This window comes from Artemia sp. Qi Xiang Cuo, chromosome 4, assembly GCF_049724085.1.
Source record: "Artemia sp. Qi Xiang Cuo chromosome 4, ASM4972408v1, whole genome shotgun sequence".
NCBI classification, from domain to species: domain Eukaryota; kingdom Metazoa; phylum Arthropoda; class Branchiopoda; order Anostraca; family Artemiidae; genus Artemia; species Artemia sp. Qi Xiang Cuo.
Window position 1 is genome coordinate 4,738,399 of NC_142797.1, and position 23,127 is coordinate 4,761,525.

At 34.0% G+C, this 23,127-nt stretch overlaps 1 protein-coding gene across 2 annotated transcripts in view; it reads right to left on the bottom strand.

Moving 5' to 3' along the window:
* Positions 1–23,127, bottom strand: part of LOC148952700 (lactosylceramide 4-alpha-galactosyltransferase-like) — a 99,868-nt gene that overhangs the window by 35,336 nt on the left and 41,405 nt on the right. Inside the window, exons 1-2 of one of the 2 annotated variants that reach the window (XM_089087362.1) lie at positions 18,528–18,549; positions 16,688–16,780 (exon numbers count right to left, since the gene is read on the bottom strand). The gene's annotated coding sequence lies outside the window, so the exon portion shown is untranslated. Of the gene's footprint in view, positions 1–16,687; positions 16,781–18,527; positions 18,550–23,127 lie in introns of those variants that run through there. The other variant, XM_089087361.1, reaches the window with a different exon arrangement.

Here is a 23,127-nt window from a genome sequence, read left to right on the forward strand (position 1 = left end):
ACTCAAATTAAAACAAAAACTTCACGACGAAATAGAAACAGCCCGAAGTAAAAAACAGCTCGAAAAAAAACGTCTAGATGTTAAAACAAAAACCTGTCTAAGTTAAAAGATTCAATTTCTTATTATAATATTAACAAACATGAAATACTTTACAAGGAAAGCTGCGTAACAATTTCCATGCTTCATTTGGATGTAATAGATACTGAGAGTGTTATGAATCCTCCCCACAATGAATTCTACAGTCTTGTATGACTTCTCCCTGCAATGAATTCAGATGGTCTTACGACTCTTCCCCAAAACCATAAAGGAAAACCAGTAATGTAACTATTGTAGTTAATGAGCACTTGCAAAATAGATTTCTCTGACCTTGAATATTAGTCGCGCAATGATTTAACCCTAAGGCACTTGGATTCTGTTGGGATCAATAAACTACTACCTTCGCTAATACGAATTTTTTTAACCTTGAGCAAAGCAAGGTGCTCGGAAAAACCCTGTTACGTGCTTCTAATTGGCTGTCAAGTTAGTCGCAAAATCGATGCCTCTAGCCTTGGGAATTTAGGTAGAATGTTTGAACAAATCATATTAATATCATTAGTTCAAGAGTGTTTGAATTCATGACCTTTAGGATCAAGTAGAAAAGACTACAATATGATTGGACTATTCGATACGGAATTATTTGTACTGAAACATTATCTTGTGGTATTATTTTTGAAGTAGTATTCTTATTGCTAGATGAAAATGGTAAAGAAATTGTCTGTTAGCATTAGGAAGTAAAATTAAATATGTATGAACATAATAAAATACCCTTGGCCTCTATATTACATCATTTGAATCAAAAGGGTTTTTATTAACGAGTGATTAAGCCTTACAATGAAAATGGTACAAAACTGAAAAATTTTCAGGAAGAAGTGAAGGAAATATATAACTCTTCTGGAGTTTTGATATTATTTATAAAAGGTAATGTTTGTTAAGTGGACAACCCAATTTATATACGGTATTCTGCGGCTGAGCCATGGTACTCTGTGATTTGTCCAGGACTTTATTTTTATTTTTCAAAACGATGGAGATTTTGTTCAAAGTTCAGAGACACGTGAACAGTTTTCGTAATCAGACAGGCATCAACGGAATGTTTGTACAGTCTCAAATATTCGAATTCGAAGAAGCATTTAGAAGAAGCATGTGAATCTGATTTTTTTTTTAAGTGAGACACGTGAAAGAGTTTTATTTTTCAAAGGTTAGAGGCACACGAACAGGATTATATTTCAAAAAATTGAAATAAATAAAAATCAGAATTTATTTTTCAAAAGTCTGATAATATTTACTGTGAGGCTTATATTTAAATGATAATACATTATAAAATGAAAATCACAGAAGAATCTGTAAGATATGAGGACAAAAATATTGAATGAAATGGAAACAACTAGAATGGAGAGAAGCTCAGTTTTAGATCGGTCAAGTAAGAAACTAGTGGAAAAAAGGATACCCTTACCACCCCAAGAAAACTCGAAAGCACAAAAAACGTCTTGGAAAAGGAGGTATAGTATACTATTTAGGGATCAGGAACAGCAAAATAAAATATCAAAAGAAGCAGAATTCTCCAATAGAGATTCTTCTTGTTCTTTGAAAAATGACAGAGAAGCTTCAATACTACATGTAATACCCAATACTACATTTTATTTATATAATTTGAATGCTTTGAATCAGCTTTAATAATAATAATTTATGTTTTATCTTGACTCTTAACGTTCATTGACGCTTCGCTATTCGTGGAATTGTCTTTAATTTCGTTGTCAATATTATCTGCTAAGGCCATTTTATTTTGTTTTCAATTTCACTGTCTATTACCACATTATTTATACATATTTTGCAATTTTGGCACATAGACATGATATGCGTTGAATGCTGACAAGGATAGATATTTGAACTATGAGACAAGCATTAACGGAGATCATATTGGAAATGTACGTGTGCGTTGTCATGAAAGTGAAAGATTAAATTCCTTTGGAGGATCGAACAAATTCAACATTGCTGATGGTGGATATGAAAGTGACATTTCCAGAGAACCTAGTGTTCAAAGATGATCCAAGTCTGAAACTAATAGTTGACGACGATGGCCATCTGCTTGCTTATGGCTCTGGCAACACATTACCTGTGGATAGATCCTATCGTCATCTTTCTCGTATTAGCATTCAAATGACAGCTAAGGGGAAAGAAAGGCATACTGCTGCACTAGTGTAATAATGCATATCATGGCTGTATAATGTCTAATTGTATCATTGTATCATTTATCATGTATCATGTACATTGTATCATGTCTAATAATGCATAACAGTCCAATCATATTGCAGTCTTTTCTACTTGAACCTAAAGATCATGAATTCAAACACTCTTGAACTAATGATATTATAATGATATGTTCAAATATTCTACCTAAATTCCCAAGGCTAGAGGCATCGATTGTGCGATTAACTTGATAGTCAATCAGAAGAGCATAACAGGAATTTTCCAAGCACTTTGCTTTGCTCAAGGTCAAAACAAACTTGTTTCCTAATAGCGAAGGTAGTTGTTCATTAATCCCAACAGCATCCAAGTGCCTTAGGGTTAAATAATTGCGCAACTAACATTCAAGGTCAGAGAAATCGATTGTGCAAGAGTTCACTGACTCTAATTCTTTCACAGCTGTAGTTTTTCCTATAGTTATGTGGAGGAGTCGTAAGACCATCTGCATTCATTGCAGGGAGGAGTCATAAAACCCCGTAGAAATCATTGTGGGGAGGAGTCATAAAACTCTCGGTATGTATTGCACACAAAAGAAGCGCGGAAATTGTTACGCAGATTAACTTGTAACGTATTACATGTTTGTTAAGATCATCATAAAAAATTTTTTAACTTCGAGATGTTTTTTCTTTGAGACGTTTTTTAACTTAAAAAATGTCATTTAACGATTCAACGTCATTAAACTTCATTTAACATTTAACGTCATTTAACGTCTTTATCGATTTTGTTTTGTCTTCGAGATGTTTTTTCTTACTTTGAGAGGTTTTTTTTACTTCAAGACGTTATTTTCTATTTATGACGTTTTTTTCTTCGAGACACTGTTGTTTAAATTCTAGATGTTTTTTTTCTCCATGACGTTTTTATAACTTGGGACGTTTTGTTGTAAGCCCGTGATGTTTTTTATCTTGAAGACATTTGTTCTAACTTCGAGACATTTTTTCTTAGCAGCGTTTTTGCTTTAATTATGAGCCTTTTTTTACTTCGATAATTTTTTTCCTTCGCGACATTTTTTCTTCTTCGAGACGTTGTTTTTTAACTTTGAGACATTTTTTCTTCGGAAAGATTTTTTTTATTCGAGATGTTTTGTTTAAATTTGAGACCCTTTTCACATTCTTTATAAATGGGGGGTAAGGGTATGGGGTCCAGTCATATTCATTACGATACCGTGTCTATTTGTTTCTTGTTACAACCAGAAGAAAAATATTTTAAACGGGGGTATGGACCCTGTCATACTCATAATGCATATTCTACTAATTATCATGTTAAGGCTTGGGTTCAAAAGTTTTGGAGAGATATAGACCCATTCACATCAATCATAATAATGTATGTATTCATTTCTAGAACATTCACAAAAAAATTGGAGAAGGGAGGTCTTGTCGTATCCGTAGTGGATGTACTACTAATATTTATGACAATCTGTCTTGAGAGCCTAGCATAATTGTCTGTCTTGTAGCAAAATAGTAATTATTTTAAACAGTTATTATGAAAGTTAAAAAACCCTATAAGAGATAAAACAGTTAAAAGAAACAAATATTAGACGTAATAAAAAAATAAGTTCAGCGACTCTCAACAGTACCTTAGGGAATTGCCTTGATAGAGTTCATTGATCCTCAAGAGTGCCTTAGGGAATAGCCTTGATAGAATTCACTGATCCTCAAGAGTGACTTAAGGAATGGCCTTGATAGAGTTCATTGATCAAGCATATAGAATTCAATTGCGTAGCAAGTGCATGAAACTTATTGATTAGAATGTTCTTCTAAGAAAAATATAATATCATTGACTTGTTTTATCAGAAGGATAACGCATCCTTCTTTTACCATAGGAAATCTAAGATCTCACATTCGATTCCTAAATCAGACAAAAAATTTCATAAATTCAATGAGCTTGGTCGAACATATTAATCGCATAATGTTGATTTTTATTATTTGTTAAATCATCAGATAATATTTTAGGGTTTTTTTCTAATGTTTTTCTAAGAACAATTTATTAATATCGACTTGTTAGTTCAGTTGACTAGCACGTCATTCTTCCATCCTTAGGAGTCCTCAGTTCAAATACTACCCCAGCCAAATATTTCTAAAATCTTGGGAAAATACTTAGCGAATATCTTAGATCATTACGCAATATTTTTCGCAATAGCATCAAAACTACACCAGTCAAATATTTCCGGAATCATTTGAAAATTCTTAGAGAATATCTTAGATCATTACGGTATCTGTTTCACAATAGCATCAATAAACGTAAAACCGCCCAGTCTGGGATTGTTCAGAGTACAGACACTTTCAAGAGTGTCTTAGGGGATTTCCTTAGTAGGGTCCATTAACCGTCAAGACTGTCTTAGGGAATGGCTTTGACAGATTTCATTGATTGTTACTCAAGAGTACCTTAGGGAAGGGCCTTGATAGAGCTCATTGATCCTCAAACGTGCCTTAGGGGATGACCTTGACAAGCGAGGCGCTACTTACTCTCTGTTAAAAGGTATAGGGCTTCAAGCAAATCCATACCACCATATCTACTATCAAGGAACAACATTAAAACTTAAAACGAACAGAAATTTACCATATTGTGCCGCACCCTCTTCAATATCTTGCTCTTTACGGTAAAGTTTGAATTTTCCATCCTATTCTTTAAGAACCATTCCTGAATTACAAGTGTTGTTTAATTAGAATAAGAAGATTTTCCGGAGTATTAAAAATCATGAAGAGCGAGTTATTAAGGCGGGGGCTGCTACCCTTATATGCTGAATAATTTTTATTCGTTTTAAGTTTTAATATTGCTCCTTACTTCCAGTTGCAATTTTTATATATGATACAAATCACGATGGAAAGAAATTTTACTAAACACAATGAATATCGTAAAGTTATTGCTGTTATTATTATTATTATTATTTCCCTTTTAATTTAACAAAAAGGTTTAAAAAAAAGTAAACACACTGTTCATTTATTAAATATGAATCAACTGCATTTCTGCTTGCTGAACAAGACCCCCCCCCCCCGAAAAAATTGTCATAAAAGTAAAGATAAAAGAGTAGGTTATCTCCTCCGACTCCAAACCAAAAAGAATACACACACAGAGAGGAAATTATTCTAAAACACAATTAGTATCGTCAAAGTCATTACTTTTTTTTAAACATAGGCAGACAAAAAGTAACATATATTTTATGATGGTAATTGTTTTAATAAGAGAAAAGTAAGTACTAAATACAAAACGTACTAAATGAGTTATAAATTTTGTTTTGCAAGTTGGGTATTTGGTATACAACTACAAAGAGGAACTTTTTCCTAACTCAAAAACTTATTGGGCTATGGTGAGTGAAATCTTCAGGTATGAACCCTGAAATCTTCAGGTAGACCCTGTTACTGACCTACCTGAAGCCTTTACATTTACCCCTTCACCCTCCAATTTATTGGCTTCTCATCAAATGAAGAAAAATTTTTAAAATAGACCTAATTTAACAGTTTAATTAGTTAAATTAAATAAATTAATTACAAGCTTTACTCGTTTTCATATTTTCATTTTATTATAAGTATAAATGGAAAGGCAACATGGCCTAAGCAATACCTGGCTTCTCATGAGCTGTAAAAGTTTTCTGCTATATCAACAACACTTTAAGGAATGGAAAAGATAAAGTCCAAAGTACCAGAAAGTTTGTGTGTAAAGCTAGAAAGATTTAACGAAAATATGTAGATACTTATAATAAAAAATGGCTTTAGAGTCCAACTGAAGTCTCGGCATCTGTTTTACAAAAACGTACATATATGTATAAGGATAGAAAAAAGCAGTTAGCAACAAAAAGGAATTTATAACAAAGAGATTTTTCCTAACAATGATTGAGTGCCCTACAAAATCGAACGATATATACATATACATACATTCCAAGTTTCCTTTCAATCCTTCGTTACGATTTTTTCACACCCCATTCAACATTACAATTTTCACCCCATTCAATTTACAACCTGCTTTTTGTTTGGCCCTAGGCGATTCATCAAAAAGAAAGATCTTTGACAATATGTCATCCTATCTTTATCAAACAGTTCGTAGTAACGAACTGTAAGTAAGCGACGCGGCTCAATAGTCACCGAAACTCTAAAATACTAAATTTTGACAACAATAGATACATCAAAAGAATTGGCTTATGATGCTGATTTCAAATATATATGTTTCATTAAGTTTAGTGTTATCCATTAAAGGCTAATAGCCTGAAAAAGGCTTTTCTTGATATTCGAAAAAGGGGGAAACACTCCCTAAAATCAAATAATCATAATAAAAATCACTCTATCAGATTCTGCATATCTGAAAATTCTGCTGAAGAAGTTTCAAGCCTCTATCTGCAACAATGTGGAAATGTTTGTTTTTTTACCAGATCAGCGTTTATTAGTAGTCGTTTTGTGTTTGTTTTTATTTTTCTCAGGGATAATCGTATCGACCCAGTGGTCCTATAATATCCAAAAAAGACTCATTTGAACGGAAATTAAACCTTACTTTCAGTTGAAAAAATTTGTTTTTTACTTAATATTTGGTTGTTTTTCATATAATGCCATTAAATCCAGCTCATCTTCCATGAAAATCCCTTACTCTCACGAGAAACGTTCCTTCCACGTAAAATACACCCCACCCCGTAAAATTCCTTTTGGGTCATTCCATCCTTGCTGAAACTCCCCCCTTCCGTAAAATTTCTTGCTAACGATTCACACTGATAAATTCTCCTTAGCATACTTTCATTTGAAGTTCTAATCATTTTAGATTTTAGACGTAACCTCGTCTAAATTAACCTTAAAAAATGAAATAAAGCTATGTCGACTTTGCATGTTTCTCTCACTATGTATGCGCCGTCGCGGTGTGTAACCAATCACCAATCAAGTTATTGTATATTGAGCAACCTCCGCTGTCTCTCTGATTGGTCCCTAAAAAATGGATGTTGTCTAAAAAACCATTCTGGTTGAAAACGTGGAGTTTTCGTACTGCTCACTTTTTGCAATGTGTAGGAACCAGTGGGGAATCCCCACTCGTTTGGAAAGGTGCCAAGGAAAGGCAAGCAAATAGAATGTAGTTTCAGAACGTGTTTAATCACGTTTCTTGAATGAAGTATCTGTACTGTATATTCAAGAGGTGAAATCAATAAAGACCTTGTTACTTACTTACAAATATTTTCATAATTTCTTGAATGAAATTTCCGTATTGTGTATCCAAGAGTTGACTTCAAGAAAGAAATTGTTACTTACTGAGAATTTTTTCATAGTTTCTTGAATTAAAATTCTACAGCGTGTAGCTAAGTGAAAATTGTTTGTGATAAAGAGAAAAAAAAAGAATTGTTCTGTTATTGAAATTTCCAGACTTCATTTACATCCAATAGATACCGAGAGTTCAATGACTCCTCCCCGCAATGACTTCCAAGGGTTTTATGACTCCTCCCCACAATGAATTCAGATGGGTTTAGGACTCATCCCCCTAGCCATAACTCCATTCAACCTTGAGCGAAGGTATAAAAGTTTGATGAAGTATTTTTCTACTTAACAATTACATTAATAACTTCCAAGATGATAGGATTGTATGACACAGAATTTATCAGTTTGAAAAAATCATCTTGTGGTGTTATATTTGAATGTGCATTTTTATTATTGTCTATGGAACTCGAAGAAATTGACTGTTATCATTGGATAGTGAACTATAACATGTTTGAGTATGATAAGAGCTTGTGGAGTACTACATTACGTCATATAAACAGACTGGGATTCTACGATAGAGTGATTACACCACTTAATAATGCTGGCCAGGAACTGAGAAATGTTCAGGAGGAAGTCAGTGAAATTTGCAGATTTTTCGGGGTTGAAGCACTCTACTTAAAGGGCAATGTACCTACAGATAAAGTTTTAATTAAAAAGTGTGATCCTAGGATTCCACTTTTCAATCTATAAGAGTTTAAGTGTCCTAAATTTGAAGGGGGCTATCACCGTCCTGAAGACGAGGTTAGGTTCTTCGCACAGTGGATACCTAAGAACATACCTGATCGTGATAAATCCATAAGACATGTTAAAAACTATTCTATATCATGGGACCATCGTGTGTGGATGTTTAAGAGTGAACTCTCAGTACTATTTTTATGTAAACATTTGTTGTTGTTTTTTTTTTTCTCAAAAAAAATCTGTTAATACGTTTAAGCAATAAATATCTTTAAGCTTAACCCGCCTTTATTCTTTAGAATAGTTCTATTCTTTTCATTAAATTGTGAAGAAATTGTAAGTAACAATCGCTTTCTTGAATTCGCTTCCTGGACAAAATACATATATTTAATTCGAGAAATCATGATAAAATCGCAAGTAAGTAATAAACTCTTTATTGTTTTGATATTTAATTCGAGAAATCCCATGAGTTGAATTCAAGAAAGAGTTTGCTACTTATGTTACTTTGATTTTGTCAATGTTATCCCAAGTATCTGTCAATAGATGTTGATAGAGAATTTATTCATTCTTATACTTAGATTTTCTCTATGTTAACCTATCTATCCGATATATGATGTATGTAAATTCCTTTTCTTACATCTCCGATGTTGTAATAGACATTCTAAACGTTCGATATGCTAGCTTACTCTAAAAATAATGAATACATAACAATGTAAGGCATAATATATTTTTAATGAAATAATTTCATGTAGAATATTAATGCAAAAAATATATATTATTATACATTATTAATATCGATGAACAACTTTGGACATTTTGAATCTGATCCATAAAATGGTTCACCATGTTCTCTCTTGATACTATAGCTATTGTCTTCTCTTAGTTCGTAATCAGTAGAATAATCATTATACCAATTTGACTCATACACAATTTTTATAGGTGTGTCATCAACAGGGTCAATATGCTTTTCGTCTTTGGTATTATTTGATTCATTGACTGTTTGATCAATGGCAGTAACGTTTGCTGGTACTTTATTTTTCATCGATTCATCTTTATAGTCCTTAGTGATATTTTCCGCCAATACCCTTTTTATTTTTCTAGCAATTTCACTGTCTATTATCACACTATTTGTACACAGGTAACAGTTCCGGCATACAGACATGATATGGTTTATGATATTAGTAGAAGACTAGGCCTTTTTTTTCGTCTTTGATTTCATTTGAATGCTAATACCGGAAAGCTGACGATATGGTTTAACACTGGGTAACATGTTACCACAAGCACTAGCAAGAAGATACCCCTCTTTATCAACTACTATTTTTATGTTGGCATTCTCTTTGAGCGCAATCATCTCCGGAGATCTCAATCTCGTATATCTATCATCATAAGAGTTGAATTTTTTGGTACTCCTAAGAAATTTAATTCCTTACTGTCATGACACTGCAGGCATACGTTTCCGATTGTGGTACCACTTGTACTTGTTTCATAGGTCAAATACTTCTCGTTGTCAGCATTCAATGCTACAATAACACTATCATGTGAACACACTTTCTTAAAATGCTTCATCTTCACTTTTTTAGAGATATTAGTTACGTGTTTATCGTTCCACTGTGTAAAAAATACTGATTTAATACATGCAATAAACTAGGTAGTGTCGATAACTGGCCATAGAGCAATAACGAGAAAGCCACATTGTGTCTCTGGGCAAGCATAGAGTACAATTGTTAGAGCCATAAAAATATCTGTCGATGAGGTACCATTAGCAATAACCTACTTCTAATGAAGCATATCAAGTCACCTGTTTACCGGGTACTAAATAACTACCATTTTTACTCCCCCTAGCACTTTATTGGCTTACACTGAAAATGATTGAACGGAAAAAATGTAAGAATCTCAAATAAAAAATCCCAGGAACCTAACACCCATGAAAATCTAAAAAACTATGTCTGAAAACCCAAACAGCTAATTAACTATTCTAATTCATGATTTCAGGGACGTCAAATCACGAAATACTAAAGTTAACTTCTCAAATAATAAACCCCAGGAACCTAACACACACGAAAATCTAAAAAAAACTAGGTCTGAAAACCCAAACAGCTAATTAACTATTCTAATTTATGATTTCAGGCACGTCAAACCATTAAATTCTAAAGTTAACTTCTCAAATAATAAACTCCAGGAAACAAACACCAACGAAAATCTAAAAACCTAGGTCTGAAAACCCTAAACTGTCAATTAACTATTCTAATTCATGATTTCAGGCACTTAAAACAACAAAATACTAAATTTAACTTCTCAAATAGTAAACCCCAGGAGTCAAACATCCACGAAAATCTAAAAAAAAACTAGGTCTGAAAACCCTAAACAGCTAATTAAATATTCTAATTCATGATTTCAGGCACGAAACCATGAAATACTAAAGTTAACTTCTCAAATAATAAACTCCAGGAAACAAACACCAACGAAAATCTAAAAACCTAGGTCTGAAAACCCTAAACAGGTAATTAACTATTCTAATTCTTGATTTCAGGCACGTAAAACCACAAAATACTAAAGTTAACTTCTCAAATAATAAACCCCAGGAGTCAAACATCCACGAAAATCTAAAAAACCTAGGTCTGAAAACCCTAAACAGCTAATTAAATTTTCTAATTCATGATTTCAGGCACGTAAAACCACAAAATACTAAAGTTAAATTCTCAAATAATAAACCCCAGGAGTCAAACACACACGAAAACCTAAAAAAACCTAGGTCTGAAAATCCCCAAACAGCAAATTAAATATTCTAATTCATGATTTCAGGCACATCAAATATGAAATACTAAAGTTAACTTCTCAAATAATAAACCCCGGGAACTTAACACGCACGAAAATCTAAAAAAAAACTAGGTCTGAAAACCCAAACAGCAAATTAACTATTCTAATTCATGATTTCAGGCACGTAAAACCACAAAATACTAAAGTTAACTTCTCAAATAATAAACCCCAAGAGTCAAACACACACGAATTGTTAGAGCCATTAAAATATCTGTCGAGGAGGTATCATTAGCAATAACCTACATCTAATGAAACATATCAAGTCACCTGTTTACCGGGTACTAAATAACTACCGTTTTTACTCCCCCTAGCATTATATTGGCTTACACTGAAAATAATTGAACGGAAAAAATATAAGAATCTCAAATAATAAATCCCAGGAACCTAACACCCATGAAAATATAAAAAACTTTGTCTGAAAACCCAAACAGCTAATTAACTATTCTAATTCATGATTTCAGGCACGTCAAATCACGAAATACTAAAGTTAACTTCTCAAATAATAAACCCCCGGAACTTAACACACACGAAAATCTAAAAAACTAGGTCTGAAAACCCCAACAGCTAATTAACTATTCTAATTCATGATTTCAGGCACGTCAAACCATGAAATACTAAAGTTAACTTCTCAAATAATAAACTCCAGGAAACAAACACCAACGAAAATCTAAAAACCTAGGTCTGAAAACCCTAAACAGGTAATTAACTATTCTAATTCATGATTTCAGGCGCGTAAAACCACAAAATACTAGAGTTAACTTCTCAAATAATAAACCCCAGGAGTCAAACACACACGAAAACCTAAAAAACCTAGGTCAGAAAATCCCCAAACAGTCAATTAAATATTCTAATTCATGATTTCAGGCATGTCAAATTATGGCTCACTGAGCCGTTCAAAATTCGGCCTATAAAAAGTCGGCCTAGTTTGTTTCTAAGCTGTTTGAAGAATTTCTTATTTTTAGGCGTTTCTGTTCTTTTCTGGTTTTTAATCTGCATTGAGCATGCCTTGTTTGATGCATTTAAAGTATTAGCGGTATTTTTTATCTTTCCATGTCGTTTTTCGGTAGCTGGTATTTACCCCACCCCCAGAAAAACAGGCCCGAGGAAAATAATCCCCACGGAAAATATCCCTGAGACAAGACATGGAAAAATGCACCCGCCCCCCCCGAAAGATATTGCATCCTTTTGAATCTTAGAAAAGATGAATTAGGGCTCACTGAGCCGTTCAAAATTCAGCCTATAAAAGTCAGCCTAGTTTGTTTCTAAGCTGTTTGAAGAAAATCCCCCCTAATACTAAACATTGAAAATTTGAATATTTAGTCAAACATCGAAGCATTGATCAAAGCTATGGTTCTTTTTCAGTTATTCAATAAATAAAAACATGTTTTTAGTCGCATCCTTTTGAATCTGTGAAACTATTAGAAACTAAACTGCTAAAGCTAACGAACTTAAGTTAGCTTAATGCAAATGAGCTATCATTTTGATATCTCTAATAGTGTATGCGATACTGGGCTTTATTCAAATCACGTATCAAGTTATCAAAAAATATTTGAATACATTAAGTAATAGGCAATACTGGTTTAGAAAAACTAGAATAGTGACATAATTTCACTTTATCGACCCTCAAATTCCATTATATGAGAGGATACTATTCCGATTAAAAACCTAGGTCTGAAAATCCCCCAAACAGCCAATTAAATATTCTAATTCATGATTTCAAGCAAGTCAAATTATGAAATACTAAAGTTAACTTCTCAAATAATAAATCCCAGGAACCTAACACCCACAAAAATCTAAAAAACTAGGTCTGAAAACCCAAACAGCTAATTAACTATTCTAATTCATGATTTCAGGCACGTCAAATCACGAAATCTAAAAAACCTAGGTCTGAAAACCCTAAACAGGTAATTAACTATTCTAATTCATGATTTTAGGCACGTAAAACCACAAAATACTAAAGTTAACTTCTCAAATAATATACCCCAAGAGTCAAACATCCACGAAAATCTAAAAAACCTAGGTCTGAAAACCCCTAAACAGCTAATTAAATATTCTAATTCATGATTTCAGGCGCGTAAAACCACAAAATACTAGAGTTAACTTCTCAAATAATAGACCCCAGGAGTCAAACACACACGAAAACCTAAAAAACCTAGGTCAGAAAATCCCCAAACAGTCAATTAAATATTCTAATTCATGATTTCAGGCATGTCAAATTATGGCTCACTGAACCGATCAAAATTCGGCCTATAAAAAGTCGGCCTAGTTTGTTTCTAAGCTGTTTGAAGAATTTCTTATTTTTAGGCGTTTCTGTTCTTTTCTGGTTTTAATCTACATTGAACATGCCTTGTTTGATGCATTTAAAGTATTATCGGTATTTTTTATCTTTCCATATCCTTTTTCGGTAGCTGGTATTTACCCCACCCCCAGACAATACAGGCCCGCGGAAAATAGTCCCCACGGAAAATATCCCTGAGAAAAGACATGGAAAAATGCCCCATCCCCCCCGAAAGATATCGCATCCTTTTGAATATGAGAAAAGATGAAATACGGCTCACTGAGCCGTTCAAAATTCAGCCTATAAAAGTCAGCCTGGTTTGTTTCTAAGCTGTTTGAAGAAAATCCCCCCTAATACTAAACGTTGAAAATTTGAATATTTAATCAAACATCGAAGCATTGATCAAAGCTATGGTTCTTTTTCAGTTATCCAATAAATAAAAACATGTTTTTAGTCGCATACTTTTGAATCTGTGAAACCATTGGAAACTAAACTGCTAACGCTAACGAACTTGAGTTAGCTTGATGCAAATGAGATATCATTTTGATATCTCTAATAGTGTATGCGATACTGGGCTTTATTCAAATCACGTATCAAGTTATCAAAAAATATTTGAATACATTAAGTTATAGGCAATACTGGTTTAGAAAAACTGGAATAGTGACATAATTTCACTTTATCGACCCTCAAATTCCATTATGTGAGAGGATTCCTCTCACTCTCTTTGAAAAGGTGTAATGCCCTGTAGAAGTATTACCTATATGCATGGGGATAGTCACTCTCTTTGAAAAGATGAAGAGCTTCTATAGAATAATGTAGAAATTCCTAGGGGCGCACGCAAATAACATAGAAATTGCTAGGGCGGTCGGCAAAGTATAACATTGATTACTACTGTCGTCCTTTATCCACATAAAATGGCGTAGCCATATCAACCTTTGTTTCATTGTATCCCTAGAAAGCAGGATTGAAGCACACTTTTTGTACAGCCTACTGTTCGAGATACGGTCAGTCAGTCGGGTACCCAAAGTGATCTGTAGGCAATTTCTCTGGAAAACATCTAGCAAGTCTTCCTCCGTTTTTCAGAGCGCCCACACTTCAGAACCATACTTGACCACTGTCATCACTGTAGCTTCTAATATTCTTATCTTGATTTCCTATTCTTCCAAACTTTTTTCAACTGTGAAAAAAAAACCTGGGTTGTGGCTATTGTACTTCTAACATCTTCACTGCACCCGGCGTCTTTAGTAATAATTCTACCTAGGTAAGTGAAGCTGTCCACTTGATCGATCTTCTCATTACCCAAAATCACTTTTTCATCTTCACCTAATTCCTAGCCTTAGTGACTTCAGTCTCAGTATTAAAAAATAAGATGACAAAACAACAACAAAAGAAGATGGCAAAGAAGTAAATAGATTAATAATACATTACATGGACCACTGAAATATAAATAATTATTGGAACAAATGCTAAACTAAACACAGACTAAATCAGTCATCAAAATGGATCTTGCTAGTAATAAGAGTCACACCTGTTGATACCCAATTTTTAAGATATAGCCAAGATTTATTAATGAATTTAGTTTTTCGTTGATTTTCACGTCGCACCTGTGATACAGGTGATGACAATTTAAAGAGCAAGAATTTGATCTGAATAACCTTCATAAACACTAATATTCCAATCAAATTATAGTCATAATTACGGATCAAATCAAATTTACGCACAGACACAGTGTCAATAATGTCTCGTGTGCGTAATTAATTTTTAAAAAACAAAGTTTTCCGCAGGGAAGTAAAGAGCGAAGTTGAAACTTAAAATGAAAAAAAATTATTATTTCACAGCTTATCTAATATATATCAATAAAACTAGTACATAAACCAACTGATTATGTTTCTCTGTGTTTCTAGGATTATAGAAAACTAGCACTTTACAAAAAACACAAAATAATTTAGGAGTTTAGGTACAGTACAAGTAAACTATTTAAGGATACTTAAAACTATAAAGATAAAGCATTTTAAAACGTATATCTTACAATTTAAGATTGTACATTACTCACTATTGGTATTATAGCTGGCGAGACCAAAATGCTACCTGATGAACCAATCCAGTATTTCTGTATGCTGTTCAATGACTGCGGCTATTAGACATATATCTAAATTTATGCTTATGGTTTTAAGATAATTGTAATTGTACACTGATGTCAAAAACCGGTGCAAGACAATGAAAAACTTTATAGATTAGTTTATTGTTGTTAGGGTACGTACTCACTATTGACTCCCAAGTCAATACTCCTGTTTTATTTTCCCAAGTCAATTTGATAATTATGTTTTTAAAGTAATTGTATACTGATTTCACAACTGGTGTAAGACTATGAAAAGTTTAATAGATTAATTTTGTTGTCAGGCTACGTATTCACTTTTGACTCCTATGCCAATTTCCTTGTTTTATTTTCCCAGGTCAATTCTATGCTTACGTTTTTAAGACAATTTTAATTGTATACTGAAAGTTACTGATGTCACAACTGGTGTAAGACTATAAAAAGCTTTATAGATCAGTATATTGTTGTGAGGCTACGTACTCACTTTTGACTCCCAAGTCAATATTCCTGTTTTTTATGCTTGGCTTTTTTGTTTTTAGTAAAGCGCTAGTTTTCTATAATCCTAGAAACTCAGGGAAACATGATTAGCTGGTTTATTTGTACTAGCTTTATTGATATATATTAGATAAGCTGTGAAGTAATAATGTTGTTCGTTTTAAGTTTCAACATCGCTCTTTATTTCCCTCGGAAAAACTTTGTTTTTTTTTTAATTAATCAATGCTCGTTTTTGATTAAATCTTAATTAAGAAAAATGCTGCTATGACCTTTTTATTTATACGGAATAATTTATGTTCGTTTTAAGGTCTACCGTCCAGGTCATGGTGGGAGCTCAAGATCTCTGCAGATGTACCCTAAGAAATCAACCGCTCATGTACTGGTGACAGCAGAGAAGCAGGATCGATACCAAGTATACAAAAAATGCACGGCTAGAGCACAGAGTGCTGTGTCAAACATCACTTGTATTGGTGCTAGGAGCAATTCTTTGCCTAACTTGAATTCGTCTTTTATACTAATTTTCAATAAACATGACAAAAGATACGTATCCATATATTTCCTTCAGTTCCAAAGACAATATTACCGCCAAACGTTCCCTTATGGGAACATAATACCATGGTTACACCATTGGTGCAAAAAAATATTTGGAACCACAAATCTTTAAGTTAGAACCCTATTTCATTGCACTAAAGCAAGTACCGCAAAATTTTACCGGTAACTGGTCTTGGACTTAACTGGACTTAACACAACTACGTACAAAATGGTCCTCAGTGGACCCTTTTTTGTGGAAACTATTTACTATATAATAAGACAAAAAACCTTTACTTTATAGGATAGCCTCAGGTAACTTTCGTAAATCCTCAGGAGATTGTTTCAAAGCCAGATTCAATAGGTATAGCCAAGTATCGTAAAAAATAACTGGAAAAAAAATAGCTCAAAATCAGATTCCAGACATCTAGTATAGTCAAAACATCAGTTGATAATTAAGTAAATAGCGCAATATGCTATTAAGATGACTAGCATGGTTTTAGTAGTAGCTGGAACATAGTAAAAAAAATAAAAAAAGAAAAACATGCGTATTGATATACTAGAAATACGGCTAAAAAGACTAGGCAAGTGAAATAAAAGAATGTTGGAATGAATGGCTATAATAAAATCAATTAAAAACCAATAAAATCAACTAGATAGACACTAATTAAAAAAAAGGAAAGCTGCACCTTACAAGAGAAACAACAAGATTCAAATACTTTAAACACACGAAAACATGGTGCAGTCAGAATTACCCATTAGAGTAAGCAAAGTTTTCTATACAGCCTAGGGCTATATCTGACTCCACAGGATGGGCTGGGGTGTAATTGCAATGGCAGTGATTACTATATTTGGGAAGCGCATTGCAGGAGGGATCAAATACCATATTTCTATATTTTCTGTTTCAAACCTTGATGCTACTAGCAGGGGTGTATCCAAGGCGTTTGACCCCCCCCCCCCGGAAATTTTTTTACGACTCGTAAAAGAATAACAAAAATACATATAAACAAATTTCTGATGTGTTTTTTTATTTAGCTTACCCCCCCCCCCTAGAAAAAAATACCGTCACCCCTGAAAAAATTATGGTTACAGTCCTGGTTGCTAAAAAAAAACACACCAAAAAACCTTTAAATGTCCCAAATAACTCACTAATGAGACATTTATATGACATTGGCGGATATAAGCTTAACCATCACCACCCCCTCCCTCTGATATGCAAATATATAACCTGAATTGTATATATGCGATGATTTTTTCATTGTTTTAACAAACTATTAAATCAATTTGGCGAAAAAAGTTACCTACGAAGAATTTGGTAAATATTTGCAGCTCAGGCTATATATTTGCACGTTTGGGACGGTGGGGGTAAATATAATTTCCGACGCAAATAGATATCCTATTGGATTCAGGATGAAGTTCTGATTTTAAGAATATGTTTCTTTCTTAACTATCTCATTAGTGAGTTAATTGGATAATTTACCAAAAAAAATAAACAACAAGGTATTACTTTAAGCGTCCTTCCAAGTGCCCAAATGAAAATTAGACCAATATATTTGAAAAGTTTGTGAAGAGGCCTCGGCTGGTGTGTTTGTCTTTTGACTTAGACCAATATATTTTAGACCAATATATTTGAAAAGTGTGTGAAAAGGGGCATCGGCTGGTGTGTTTGTCTTTTGACTTAGACCAATAACTTAGACCAATATATTTGAAAAGTGTGTGAAAAGGGGCCTCGGCTGGTGTGTTTGTCTTTTGACTTAGACCAATAACTTAGACCAATATATTTGAAAAGTGTGTGAAAAGGGGCCTCGGCTGGTGTGTTTGTCTTTTGACTAGCAAATGAATTGAAAAATCAAAAAAAAAGTTCTTTTCCACTAATCAGCATCCTCAATCAGGCTCCTATTCTCTCTGTCTTTAATTTAAAGTATCTGAGAATCAGTTCTTTCGTATTTTGCATTTTCAATTTTTATGGAGATATTTTGAGACCGTATTTACCGTACATAAGGAAGAAAAATGGGTCAGTGGCTCTAACGAGAATGATTTACAGTAAAAAAAATTAACAAGATTGGTATATATTTTTGGGCGATATTTCTTATAAACAATAAATATAATTAATAAAGTATAAATAATAAAAGCTTACGTGATTGTTACAAAAATTTACAAATCATAAGATATACAATCCATGATATACAGTCATATGCTGGATTAATAAACTTATGAACTTATGCTTAATCGAGAAGAAACCAAACACAACTGTTTAAAATTAAAAGCAATTATCGAAAATAATTGGGCAGATTCATTATACAAATAGGTCATACTCCTCCAAGCTTGAACTTCACTCTGATTGATCAATCATTAAGATTACGCATGACAATTGAATATTGCTCAACTCATCAAATTATGAAAGAAAGTCACTATTTAGCACTGCGTTACCAGTTCTGTCTAGGCGGAGTCTTGCATAACTTTGACATGATCTACAAGTGTGACTATGATGCAAACTCAGCATTGCTCTTACTGCCACCCAATATTGCTGTTTTTCTGTTTAGACGTGAACCAATACCAAGAGTTGATTGAGTGACGTTTGGAAAAATAGTATGAATTCTATCACGAATAAAGCTATTGTTTTTTCATCATGTCCCTATTAATGGTTGAGTTCGTAAATACGCCCTTTTGTTTATTTTAACTCTCTGATATAAGTCAGCATTTATAGGAATTATGATGCATTGTATTTTTACGAAATGCAGGGAGTTCTATCAACTCTGTTAAGACGGTGATGACTCAAAAGTTCCGGATTCTTGATCAAAGTAAAAGCATTAGTGTTGGCTTAGTAAAGAGTGATGTGTCCCTAATCTTTTTACCGGCCACTTTTCATGATCATGATAACCTTAGAGATGGCTCATTTGATCATAAATTGAAGTTTCTTGTGTCAGTTTGAAAAATCAATAGGTGGCTGGAACGCAATGAGCCATCTTTTGCCCCTTTTCTCCACCATGTGCCTGGTGAACCCCGTTCAGATCAAATTTCTATATCACTGTATTGCTGATAAAAGTCAAAAGGTCCTATAAAATTCAAACCAGGATATTATATGACCCCGTACCAAGTCATGTGAATTGGCTATTGAGCTTGGATAGATTTTATCAGACACAATGCTCTTATTTTACTTTTGTAATGAACTAAGTGCCTTCAATGTGTTAGTTTTTCCAACCACTTTGTGTGTAAGAGGTATTTAAATATACTTTTGGGGGAGCTTATTTGATTAGAAATGGGAAGTTTCAGTGCCCTTTTGAGTAGTAAAAAGTAATTGGAAGAAAACCACCACCCCATTTCAGCTTTTTCTTCTACCCAACCTGTGTATTGCCTACGGCATCAAATCAAAACTTTGATTAAGCTGTGTTTCACAGGCAGCGCAATCGCGCTGCCTAAGTAAAGAACGATGATGGCACAATTTTTTTTTTCTTTCATACCAGGGCACTTTGTATCGAAGGAGTTGTCGTAAAAACTTGGAAAAGGTTTCATTCTATTGGCAATTGGAACGGCTAGTGCCCTTTTTAATAGTCAAAAGTGATTGAAAGGCAACTAACATCCCTTCCACGCCTACCATTTCCCCAAACATATCCAATAAAATTTTGAGATAGCCATTTTGTTCAGCGTAGTTGATTTCAAGATAGAACTTATGTTTTTGAGGAGGAATCTCCCCCAAAGCCCTCAAGGCAAGGGTTTAAATTTATGCCCTGGGGGCATATAAGAACGATGTTGGAACAATTTATAATTTATTAATTTTTTTTCCTTTAGACCAGGGTGCTTTGTATCGAAGAAGTTGTCGTAGAAACTTCGAAAAGGGCTCATTCAACAGGAAATTGGAGTGGCTTGTGCCCTTTTTAATAGGAAGTGATCGGAAGGCAACTAACACCCCTTCCACGCCCACCATTTCCCGAAACAAATCCAATCAAAATTTTGAGATAGCCATTTTGTTCAGCGTAGTTGATTTCCAGATATAAATTATGTTTTTGAGGAGGACACTCCCCCACAGCCCTCAGGGCAAGGGTTGTATGCTATGCCATGGGGGTATATATGGTTTTTATAGAAAGCGTTGTCGTAGAGACTTCAAAAAAGGCTCATTCGATTGGAAGTTCAAAGGGCTAGTGCCCTTTTTAATAGTAGAAAGTGATTGGAGGGCAACTAACCCCCCTCTCACGCCCACCTTTTCCCCAAACACATCCAATCCAAATTTTAAGATAGCAATTTTCTTCAACGTAGTTGAAAGTTCTGGAAATTAGGTCTTTGAGGATGACAACCCCCCCACATTCCTCAGGGCAAGGATTGTAAGTTATGCCCTGGGGACAAATAAGGTTTTTATGGAAAGCGTTGTCGTAGAAACTTCAAAAAGGACTCATTCGATTGGATATAGAAATGGCTAGTGCCCTTTTTAATAGTCGAGAGTGATTGGAAGGCAACTAACATCCCTTCCACGCCCATCATTTCCCCAAACACATCCAACCAAAATTTTCAGATAGCGATTTGGTTCAACGTAGTTGAAATTTCTGGAAATTATACCTTTGAGCAGGACAAACCCCCACAGTCTTCAGGGCAAGGGTTTTAAGTTATGCCCTGGGGGCATATAAGGTTTTCATTGAAAGCTTTGTCATAGAAACTTGAAAATAGGCTCATTTGATTGTAAATTCAAAGGGCTAGTGCCATTTTTGATAGTCGAAAGTCATTGGAGGGCAACTAACCCCCCTCTCACAACCACCATTTATCCAAACACATCCAATCAAAATTTTGAGATAGCCATTTAGTTCAACGTAGTTGTAAGTTCTGAAAATTAAGTCTTTGAGAATGACAACCCCTCCCCCTCAGAGCCCTCAGGGCAAGGGTTATAAATTACACCCTGGGGACATATAAGGCTTTTATTAAAGCTTTGTCGTAGAAACTTGAAAAAGGGTGCATTCGATTGGAAATTCAAAGGGCTAGTGCCCTTTTTAATAGTCGAAAGTGATTCGACGGCAACCAACCCCCCTCTCACGCCCACCGTTTATCCAAACACATCCAATCAAAATTTTGAGATAGCCAATTTGTTTAACATAGTTGAAAATTCTGGAAATTAGGTTTTTGAGGATGACAACCCCCTCACAGCCCTCAGGGCAAGGGTTGTAAGTTATGCCCTGGGGATATATAAGGTGTTTAAAGAAAGCGTTGTCGTAGAAACTTCAAAAATGGCTTATTCCATTGGAAATTGAAATGGCTAGTGCCCTTTTTAATAGTCGAAAGTAATTGGAGGGCAACTAATCCCCCTCTCACGCCCACCATTTCCCCAAACACATACAATCAAAATTTTGAGATAGCCGTTTTTCTTAACGTAGTTGAAAGTTCTGGAAATTAGGTTTTTGAGGATGACAATCCCCTCACAGCCCTCAGGGCAAGGGTTGTAAGTTATGCCCTCGGGATATATAAGGTGTTTACAGAAAGCGTTCTCGTAAACAGGGCTCATTCGATTGGAAGTTGAAAGGCCTAGTGCCCTTTTTAATAGTCGAAAGTGAATGGAAGGCATGGCATTTTTATAGTAAAGATCGATCTAGGTACAATGTTTTTTTTTTTTTTTTTTTTTTTTTTTTTTTTTTTTTTTTTAGACCAGGGTTCTTCGTATCGGAGGAGTTTTCGTAGGAACTTCGACAAGGGATCATTCTATTGAAAATGGAAAGGACTACGGCCCTTTTTAATGGTCGAAAGTGACTGGAGGGTAACTAGTCGCCCTCCCACGCTCACCCTCTCATTTGCCCAGTATGTTTAAACACTAAATGTTGTCTTAAGATTAAATCAAAGTGCACTGTGTTAATGCTATTTCCCAATAAGACATCTCAGCGGTATCCCATGAACAACTGAGGGTATTACGTTCGAACTTTCGGGGCTACTTCTACTCTTCAAATTTAACCAAATCAAAATAGCGTAAGTGTATCCAAGCTATCAAAGAAGTAAACAGATTTTTTTTTGCGAATAGTATCAGGTTTTCTATTTCAGATCAACTAGAGGAGGTATGAAACTAAATTAAACACTACTATTTGTGTCCAGATTTTTAAAAGGGTGTATTTTGTTAAAAATTGCTGAAAATTTTTCTCCAGCATACAAATAACAGGCCAAACTATAAAGTCTTAAAAAAAGAAAAGATTTAAAGTATTATTTTCTTTTTCCCTGAAAAGACTATGTCAATATAAAACGAAAAGAAATTAATTTAAAAAAAGTTATTCCACAAAATAAGGTTTTCAAAGAAAAGTAAAGAACTCCATTAAACAAAAAATGAGCAAAAATAATATCAAATAATCTACTAAGTGTGAAACTACCACAAATCAGCATCGATAAATAAATGAAACCCAAAACGAACAGAAATTACAATAATTAACCGAGTCAAACTCAAAACGAGCAGAAATTAACATAAGTTGGGCGCAAAACCCCTATGCCTTCCCAAGGCCAGAACAAAATTTGCACTTTACAGAAAAAAATACAAATGAATGTGCATTGTCAGTTTAATATGCATATACTGATACTTAGTAATCATAATGTCAATATTATTTGATTTATTAAAGTTATAAAAGTAAAAACATTTATATTTTTTCAGTAAAGTCAGTCTTTTCAGTAAACGCCTAGTGATGGGGTCCATGCTTAGTGATCTGAATGGTGATCCGAAGTTGGGCTCATAATGTGCACTTTACTGAAAAAAATATCAATATTTTTACTTTTATAACTTC